Genomic DNA, 10,124 nt, shown 5'->3' on the forward strand with positions numbered 1-10,124 from the left:
GCTACAGTACACAAAACAACATGGTACTGGCATAAAAACAGATACATTGATCGATGGGACAGAATACAGAGCCCAGAAATAAATCCACGCTTATACACTCATTTAATATATGGCAAAAGAGGTAAGAATATACAATGGGGTAAAGACAATCTCTTCAATAAATGGTGTTGGGAAAGTTGGATAGATACATACAAAAAAAGAAAAAGAAACTGGACCACGTTTTTACACCATATACAAGAATAGACTCAAAATGGATTAAAGTCTTAAATATAAGACCCGAAACCATAAAACTACTAGAAGAAAACATAGGCAGTAAACTCTCTGATATTACTAACAGGAATTTCTTTTCAGATATGTCTCCTCGAGCAAGGAAAATAAAAAATAAACAAATGACATTGCGTCTGCATTTTTAACTAGCCCCCAGGTATGCCGCTGGTTCGTGCCTCAGTTCTGAAGGGGTGAGGTGCCAAGAGCAGTGACCTCCTTGCCCGAAGCCATTTAACAGGTAAACATAGTCAGGGGACGGGGGAGCTGAGCCCTGGTTACTTGCGTGGTGCAACATTCACTGCTTGTAAGGCTAATTCATTTGATAATGTTGATGCCAAATATTCATCAAAAATTATTTGAGCGAATGCAGTAAAATCTGACTCACCTCTCCCCTTTTGAAGGGATTAGCTAGGACAGCCATTTCTTAATTACTTCTTAATCAAATCTCTGAATTCCTGACTCACCTTTTTGAATCAAATGCCTTCAGACTGTAATAAAAACTCTTATACCTCTGTCAGACAATCAGACCCGTTCACCTCATCGGCACTGAACTTGTCAGCTACAACCAGGTGACAGAGGCTGACATCACAGTGCTCGCTACGGCAAAAAATTCAAGCAGTTATTTATGCTTCACAGCTGCCACGTCGCCTTTATAAAATCTTCATTCATGCCGTGGCATTCTTTATCCGGCTGCCATAAATGAAACAGTTGAGAAACCTTCGAATCGTCAGAACGCAATCATTGCGTGTAGAACATATCAACGCATCTACAGTTAATTTGGAGTGGAGACGGGGCAAGGATCCTGTGCTTCTGCCAACAGTTTCAAATATGCGCTTTCTGTGAAATTCCTGTCGTGGGCATCCTCCTTCCTGCTTGCTGTCTAGGGCGTTTTTTTCTGACCCGTCATTATGAAAATGGTGTTGGGAAAGTTGGATAGATACATACAAAAAAAGAAAAAGAAACTGGACCACGTTTTTACACCATATACAAGAATAGACTCAAAATGGATTAAAGTCTTAAATATAAGACCCGAAACCATAAAACTACTAGACTCTGTTCTCAAATTGGAATAACTACTCTGACTCTGTTCTCAAATTGGAATAACTACTGACTCAGACAGAATTCAAAAATTATTATCCGTGTGCATTCACTTAGGTCCAGGTTTCTCTCTCAGAAGCTCTGAGCACCATGTACAGCAACATCTAGTCATCAGCAACTACCGAGGAGTCTTCTAAAGGGTGGACAAGCTGGCCGATACGTGTGCAAAAGTCTGTGTACAAGTCATCATTCGCACAGAATGTGCACTCAGAATAACATAAATTCTTCCCATTGCCCCCAGGTTTGGGACATGTGTAGAGAATATGCTGGTTTTGCAGAAGAATTTAAATTAATAGATAGGAACTTCCAGTGACTCGTCCCCCATTCTCATACAAACTCAGCATGATTTGACAATTCTAAGAGTCAATGAAAAATAAAACAGGGACTGTCACTTACCAGGGCGCCTTTGTGTTTGGGTGGTGTTTGGAAATTATCCATAAAATATATTTTGGAGTTAAAATCCCCGTTTCTTCCAAAAGAAAGTTCTTTTGAAACATAAAACGATGCCCTGACAAGTTGCTGATGAAGGTTTCCTGCAGACCCAGCTGTATGAGCAGCGGAGCTGGTAGGAAATGAGAATGTTTTCTGACGCCTTATGGAGCCCAAGCTGCAAAACGAATATTTCTATGTTCCATTCTTTCTAGTTTCTTCTGTCGTACATGATATCGGAGGCACGGCAGCAAGGATTTGATGGGAAAGGGGTATTTAAAACAGACAAAATGGCTCGCTTCTCTCTAGCACGTCAGTTCATTTCTGAGAACCTGTCAGCCCTCATCTCTGGGTTCACAGTTTTGCTCACACCTCCTAAAATAAAGCGAATATACTCTGGACACAGCATATTAGATTCGGAAAATGGCACGTGTTTGGACAATAATACTTAGTCACACTTACTTCCCTGCCTTCAAAGACTCTGGTTTTTGTGTGTGTGTGTGTGTGCTTATCTCTGGTATTTTTCACATTGTAAGTACTCGAAAAATATTCATGGAATAACTCAATGAAGGATGGCTACATGCCACCTCTCCTATTGTGAAATCGTCTCAGCCTGTTGAAAAAGCTTCTGAGCTGTGTGATGAATCACTGGCTATGGAGAAAACATTTTAACTCTTCAGCTGGTATTCAAGGCATTCGGCATTTTAGGTGAGCAATTACTACAGCCACCATGTGCTAGGTGCTAGTCCATGACAACTATACAGTGTAGCCATCAAGGACACGTGTTGTCATCCCGTTAAGTCCTCATTAAAATCACAGCTGCATTTACATGGGCTGTGCCGCTTTGAGAAAGTTATTCGGCATCTCCCAGCTCAGTTTCTTCATCTGTTAGAGAAAAATCATGACAAAAACATCATCTGGTTCTCGCGAGGATTAAATACAGTCTGTGCACAACCACTGTGTCGAACAGGTGTGAATGCGGTCGTAATCAGAATTCAATTTTATTTTTTTCCTGCTGTCCTTTTAAAATTTGCTCCTTATTAAAAGGGTAAAGTCAGTCCCTGTCCTCAAGACAAAGTTTTTTCTAAGTAAGGGAGAAAAGACTGGTGATGGAAATAGAACAGAGCCATCTCCTCTCCCCCTCACTGAGCTTGGGCAGGGGAGTACCTCGTCATCATTCTTCTCACAAAATTACCTCTCTAATCACCTTAATTTCCAAGTGGGTTGGTTCAAGAGGCATGAGGCAGGTTCTCGATCCTTCCCTTTCAAAATTTCCATAAGGAGCCCACACATCACAGTATTTGACATCCACTGGGTCGGCAACTCAGACAAACTGAAGCAGGACGAGTCTCGCTACGTACCCTGTTCCCTGTGTGAAGCCCTTCCACACTAAAAGTCACAAAGCATTTGTGTGTTAAGAGCTGAGCGATGATATACCTTAAGCACTGACCCAGAAGGCAAGACTTCTGTGGATTGGAGGCTCAATGCCAACTGATTTTCCAATTGAATAGGAAAAAAGCAGTGGCCGCTAGGTCCTTGGTCACTCCTCCTTATCTCAGGCTCAAACTGCAACTGAATTGAGGGAAAAGACCCCATCATTCCATCCTCAAACCCTCCCTTTCCTTAGGTAATGGCCACCTCTGCCTTTGAACTCTTCCCTCTGGCTGACAGCCAGGTCACTCAGCAGGTACCTGATGTGTGATCTCAGGTGTAAAGATAACCATGAGAAGACACGAAGTTCCTGGCCAGAGCCAGACCGGACGTGGGTAGAGACAGACTCCCGACGCCTCACGGACGACACGTGGCATGGGGCCACTCCGGTGACATTCTCTTCCTTCTGTGTGTGTAGAACAGGATAGGCAAGACAAACCCACAACGAGAAAGTTAACCATATAAACCTCCCTAGCAAAAAAGTATACTTTTTCAGAAATCCAATTTCCTTCTTTTGTATATTACGGTTTTGCAACAATCCTGGCATTTTCAAACCTAAGTCAGGCCGGGTTCAGGTTCGGGAAAGAATTAATACTGAGATTGGTCCAGGAAGCTAAGACTTTGCGAACATGGACTCCAAAGACGGCCTGGGTGGGCTTGGCCCGCAGCTCTGCAGCAGCTCAGCGGGGAAATGTGACTCAACCTCATCTGTAAAATGAGGTTAATAACAGCAGAGCTTTTGTGAAGATGCGTATAGAGAACTCAGAACACTGTTTCGGGGACACGGTGGGCGTCGGCCATTATCCTCCCCCGTAGGGAAAAATTTCTTTTCCCAGATTCATCGTGTCCTTTTATTCTCTCTCACATCCACACCTTCTAAACCAAAGATAATGGCAATGACAATAGCAAATTAATAACACCACCTGTAAACTGCATTGACTATGTCATTCCCTACGTCAAGTGCTTTTCATACAGTTTCTCTCTTAATTTTCAGGACAAGTCTAAGAAGGAGACTTGTACTAATTAGCCCAGGGTCTAACTTTTAGCAGCAAAGGAAACTACGATTCGTTTACAGCAGAGGTCGGAACTGTACAAGGTACCAGACATCGTTCATGGAGGTGGGAACCGAGGCAGAGAGTGTTACGTGTCATTCGCCTGACCTCACAAACCTCCAGTCCACAGCGCAGGGCTGAGCGGAGAGAGCTAAGCACTAGCCAGAATTCTGATGAAGCGGGGTGATGAGAGAGGTGTGCATCTGTGCCTGTGCCATTAGCATACCCCCAAACGCACTCCGGATGGCAGATCTGCTTTGCAGAATGAGTTCCCCCAGCTGAAATACACAAATGTGCTTTCTTTTTATTAGTTTCAAATATCCAGTACAATGGTTAGATGTTTATATAGTTTATGTAGTTATAAAATGATCCCCCTAATTGCACTTTCTCTCCTCTGGCCCTCCACCTCGCCATCACCTTATTACCGACTTCATTCCCTCTGCCGTGGTCCCCATCCCCATGACCATCTATCAACTACTAACTTGTACTTCTTTAACCCCTCCCCCCTTTTTCCCAGCCCCGCCCCCAACCCTCCTCCCTCTGGGCATCACCAGATTGTCCTCTATATTCGTGAGTCTGTTTTTGATTAGTTTGTTCTTTCACGAATGTACTTCGAAATACACCAGTTAACGGCTATACACACATCTCTATGGGTAGCCATTTTCTTAGGACTTGAAAATGATTATTCCTTAATTTCTCCATCTTGTGGAGTGAGGGAGAAATTTTTAGACGAACTGACAAGCATCATCTAAGGCATTTCTCTAGTTAGTAAACTGATTAGTTCCTATCAAGAAAATACTCTCCGTTCTCCCTTCAAAGGAGAACAACTCAATGAGTTTCAGAGGACTTTGTTTGCATATGAAAAAAAATTTAAGTTGATTTGCCGGCCACGCCTTAATTTCAACCCAGATTGTGTGTTATTTTTAAATTGTTTCAAAACCACACAGGTGCCATTTCTCAAAACGAGTTGGAACATAATTAATTGCTCATCAATGACTAAGAAAACTTTTCTTAGTCTTCCTTCCTCTACGTAAAGTTTGACATTTATTTTAGTAGAGCACAGTTTTGAGGCTGAGTTTTTAAGCTTCTTAATGGCATTTGCAAATAAATGTTATGCTTCCTATAATTGAATAATGGAAACAGGAAATGTTGGTTTATCTCTGAATAAGATAAACATTGTCATCATTGACTATTTCCCTGGAAAGCAAAGAGCTAAATTACAGTACATGAAGTGGCCGTACTCCAGACACTTCATTAAAAACAACCTTGGTCTGAGAGACACGGTGAATACTGTATCATCCTAACTGGCCTAGATTGTAGATAAGGATTTTTCCATCTATACCATTCTTTGCTGTTCTCAAAGTCCTTTCTTGGAATCATCTGGCCCTTACGTCACTTTCGAGATCATAGATATGGATCTTATGTCCATGTTTTACAGACAGGGAAACTGACGTCCTGAGTGACTAAGGGGCTGGCTCAAGGTCACACAGCTAATGAACGATGAAGCAGAGAGCTCGCTGTGGGTCTGCAGCTCGTTTTCGTGCCACTACCAGCCCTCTCACTTTAGATGGGGTAGATGCGGTCATAACCCAGACTCCTCCGATTACAAGTGACAGAAAAACCCAACCCAACCTGGCTTAAGCCCTCATGGGAATCAATGACTTAAGAAAGTTGAGAGTCCACGGGTGAGACTGCTGTGAGACCTGACTTGATCAAGAGCAGAAATGTTGTCATCATCACGAATTTATTTCTCTCCATCTCTCAGTTCTACCTTCTACTTTGCTCACTTTAGTTTCAGGTTCTCAGTGGAGGTGCCTACATGGTCCAGGCCCAGAGAGAGAACACGTTTCCCAAAGTATTAGCATAAAGGCCAAGACCGGCTGTGATTGGATGGCTTGAATCACGTGCCTACTCCTAGACCAACCACATTGGTCAGGGAGATGAAATTACACTGATTAGGTAGACCTAGGTCTCCATCCAAACCCTGTGAATGAAAGATGGAGACAGATGGGCTCCCCAAAAAGTTCAGGGTGCCGTTACAAAGAGAAGGGTAGTGGATAATGAATCCAAAACCAGCAGAGATCTACTACAAAGTTACGAGGCTGAGACAGTCGTGCCTAACCTCCCAGAAAGTCTTTCTCTTTCCTTTTCTTTCTTTTTTTAACTAAAGCGCAGTGGTAATCGGCAATTAAATTACAATATGAAAATTTGTAATCGATCGATCAATTAACAGATCTGTGCTATTTCTGGTTAAATGCCGTTCAGTTATGCTGTGGTACTGTATCCTCTCTGGCAGGCTTCTGGGAGGGAAGCAGGCTGTTTGGGGTTTAAACACAGCTCTGCCACCTTCCTCCATTGGGGCAACTTAACTTCTCAGAGCCACAGTCCCTTTTCTTCATTTGTAGAGTGGAGATGAAAAACAATGCTCATCTCATGGGATTGTTGGGAAAATGAGAGATAATGCGTGGAAATCATGTGTAATTGCTCAATAAATATTTGATGTCGTTATTCTGATGCTGTATAATTATTATTGTTATCAGTATCCCTAGCTGATTGGCACAGATCCTGGCATTTAGTTAGTGACCAATAAATCAATGGTCGATGAATTTCTTTGCTTCCTCCCCTTCACCTAGGTCGGTGTGAGCGAAGCCCACATATCTGACTATTTGATCACAGTTCTAATTCATCAGGATACTGCTTTTAGAAAATAATTACTTTCTTGCAAACGAACTCCGTACTTGGCAAAAAGAAAAATCAATCTTGTATTCTGAATGGCCGAGCTCTCGCCAGTATACAGAACAATGCTCAGAATGGAAGCAAACACACACACAACAGCAAAAGAAAATGTAGGAGGCTAGATAGGAAGCATGCCAATTCAGCACCTCTGGGAAATTAGAAAGATTGCCTCCTTTTTTAATTTAATCTCTCTTTGACCCTAAAGATCAGCTTCATCTGCTTTGTTCTTAAGACAAATTTAAGTTACAGTCAGAATTAAGTTGCCTGATACCCGTGCCAATGTGCCCCTTGTCCCTGCTCTTACTCACGACTGTAAATTTGGTCATAAATATTTGGATACAAATGTTAAGCAAATGCTCCGGGGGAAGGAGAAGGCAAGAGAAGTTGATTCCAACGGTCTCAGTAAGTCATATCGATGACCAGCTTGGGATCGTGTCATTGACCTTTGAAAATCCCCATTGCCTGGACCACCAGGCACCTCCAATTAAGCCAGATTCTGTGTAGCTCTGGTTAAATGTCAAGTGGATAAACAGACTCAAAGCAGGAAATGATACTAGATGCTCCCATATTAATGTGACAAAATCCCAGTTATTTTGGTATTGTCCTTAAATCTCTATCTGTACATAGAACCTAAATTCTATCATATCGGTTAGTCTTTAAGCCATTAAAGTTGATTATTGTGTTCCTTTTCTCGGAGATGAAAGTAATCCTTTAGCGAGTTTGAATTATGTAAGTTTGCACGGCCCGTAAGAAATAAGAGAGCCAGGCAGAAGCCAGCATGGGACCAGTTTAGTATCATGATTAACAGGATGAGGTTGGGGACGGGACAGTACCTGTATGGCCTGGAGAATTTCGCCTAACATTCTAAGCTCAGTTCCCCCTTCCATAAATGACTGTAATGAGACCCGCCAAGGATTAAATGAGTTAATATGTGTAAGGCATCGATCACTGGGCTTAGTACACAGGAAAGGTCATTGGAAAACCATTGCAATAAATGATAGCTTTAGTATTAGTTATTATTTTCATTCTCACTCTAGGATTTTGTGTGATGCATCTTCTTTTTCTGTAGCCAACAGCAAACGCGTGGAGTCCCTGGCATGCACAAATTTTTTGGTGGAGAAATCCAAACAACCTTTTCTATTTCTCCAGCAGAAATAGAGTCTCTCAAATTAGTTCATGATAATAGACAAACGATAGGGAAAATTACAGCATTTGCATAACTATTGCTTTTGAGACCAGGTTTTCTGGGACTGTAGGTGTAGATATTTGCTTAAATCCATTGAAAATTGTTTCCTTTCAGGATGTACATGTTCAAATTGCCGAAGAAGTGTGTGTAAAGCCTCTAGATTATCGACTTGAAAAAAAAATTTTTTTTTAAATGTCGAATATCATCCTGAAAGCTTTCTGACAGTATGACAAGTTAAATTTTTCACAACACACTTTGGCCTCTAAAACAATCAGTTGCAAAATGCCAGACATAGTCAGGAGGGATGATTCACGACTTCTACACCTGTTCTGAGGTGGCGAGAACGAACAGTGGGTGGCAGTTACGCCAAAGCAGCCATTTGGGCTCTCCCTCCTTCTTGGCCAATTAACTCTAAAAAAGATCCTCTGAGTTTATGAGAAAAATGACTCGGACCTAACTTCTTGGAAAATCACAGGTTGGCGTACATGGGTGCATATTGAAATGTTCTGATCATTAGCAAAAAGAGAGACAGACAGACAGACAGACAAAGAGAAATATTATAAATAAACTGGCTTTAATAAAGCTGGCCATTTTTTAAGAGTCAACTCGTTACTTACAATGACAGGGCACATAGCTCATCTTTATGAAAATCACCCAAAGTGCTTAACTGAAATTCAGATTCCAGGGTCTTGTCTCAAATGTACTAAATTGGGATTGTGGCGCTTCATTTCTAAAGAGAACCCCAGAGGACACTTACATTAAATGACACTCACTGGCTTTGAAGCGCAGACTAGATATCCGAGCCGCACGGGTCAAACACATGCAGATCTCCTCTGATGCTTTAAGTTTCAAAAAGCCCGTGTCTGTTTGGATTTCAATTCAGAATTGCTCAGGTCCTTTTCTGGGAATGTCTCTTCTTGCGTGCCCAGTTCCAAGTGTCCTCCTCACGCTGGCTCTCAGTATGAGCGAATCCTAAGGATGCGCAGCATGGAGAGTGTCACACGTGTCACTTCGCCCGAAGCTGCTGGACACGGGTTGAGTCAGCAGAGTTCTTCCTCCCCCGTGGGAGCAGCTTTGTCCTCTTATTCCGCATACGTTCGTGGTCCTCGGCACAGTCACTGGGAGGCTGGGATTCGGAATAAAACTTCTGAGATTTCTCATAGTTATTTAAGTAACTCACTAGGCAAGGCATGGTAAAATCCTTTACCTTTCTCATTTTAGCAATGTGGTTATTCTTCGGTATGTTGAAAACACACACACTCATGAGACTGCACACACACACACACACACAGCTTTGAAAAGTCCAATCATAAAATGTAAATATAGTCTACGGCCATGCCACCTTGAACAAGCCTGATCCCGTCTGATCTCGGAAGCTAAGCAGGGTCGGGCTTGGTTAGTACTTGGATGGGAGACCACCTAGGAAGACCAGGTGCTGTAGGTGTAAAAAATAGAAAAATAAAGGACTGTAAGCTGACAAGATCCTCACAATCTGCGAAGTCAACCAAGGGTTGCCTCGCCTTAACAAAACAAATAAACAAACAAACAAACAAATAAATAAAAATGTAAATATATATTATAGATTAATAATTATATCATTAATTGTGTATTGTGTTATATGTTGTAATTAGTTACATGATTATAAAATACATTATAATTAATTATATGTCATATGAAAAATTGACAATTTTCCTCCAATTTATATTTTAAAATTTCTTCATATTTTTATCCAGCTATTCCACAGGGATACTCCAAATATTGAAACAGTAATCCCTTTAATGATGTTAATGAGTGGGCTGTTTTCCCTCATTCTTCCTTATTAGCAGCAATAATGTTTGTCCCATCCTGACACAGAAAAGAAAACGCCCTTTGCTCTCACTTAATTAAAAATGAAATGCATTTTTTCAAATCGCTAACTTGACATA

At 41.6% G+C, this 10,124-nt stretch overlaps 1 non-coding gene across 1 annotated transcript; it reads left to right on the forward strand.

Annotated features, from left to right (window-relative positions):
- The first annotated feature begins 9,524 nt into the window (after positions 1-9,524).
- On the forward strand, positions 9,525-9,643 carry LOC112471327. The gene has a single exon (XR_003043239.1). It is a non-coding gene; the product is annotated as a 5S ribosomal RNA (ribosomal RNA).
- The last annotated feature ends 481 nt before the right edge of the window (positions 9,644-10,124 follow it).

This window comes from Pteropus alecto, unplaced genomic scaffold (genome assembly GCF_000325575.1).
Source record: "Pteropus alecto unplaced genomic scaffold, ASM32557v1 scaffold45, whole genome shotgun sequence".
In the NCBI taxonomy this organism is placed as follows: Eukaryota; Metazoa; Chordata; class Mammalia; order Chiroptera; family Pteropodidae; genus Pteropus; species Pteropus alecto.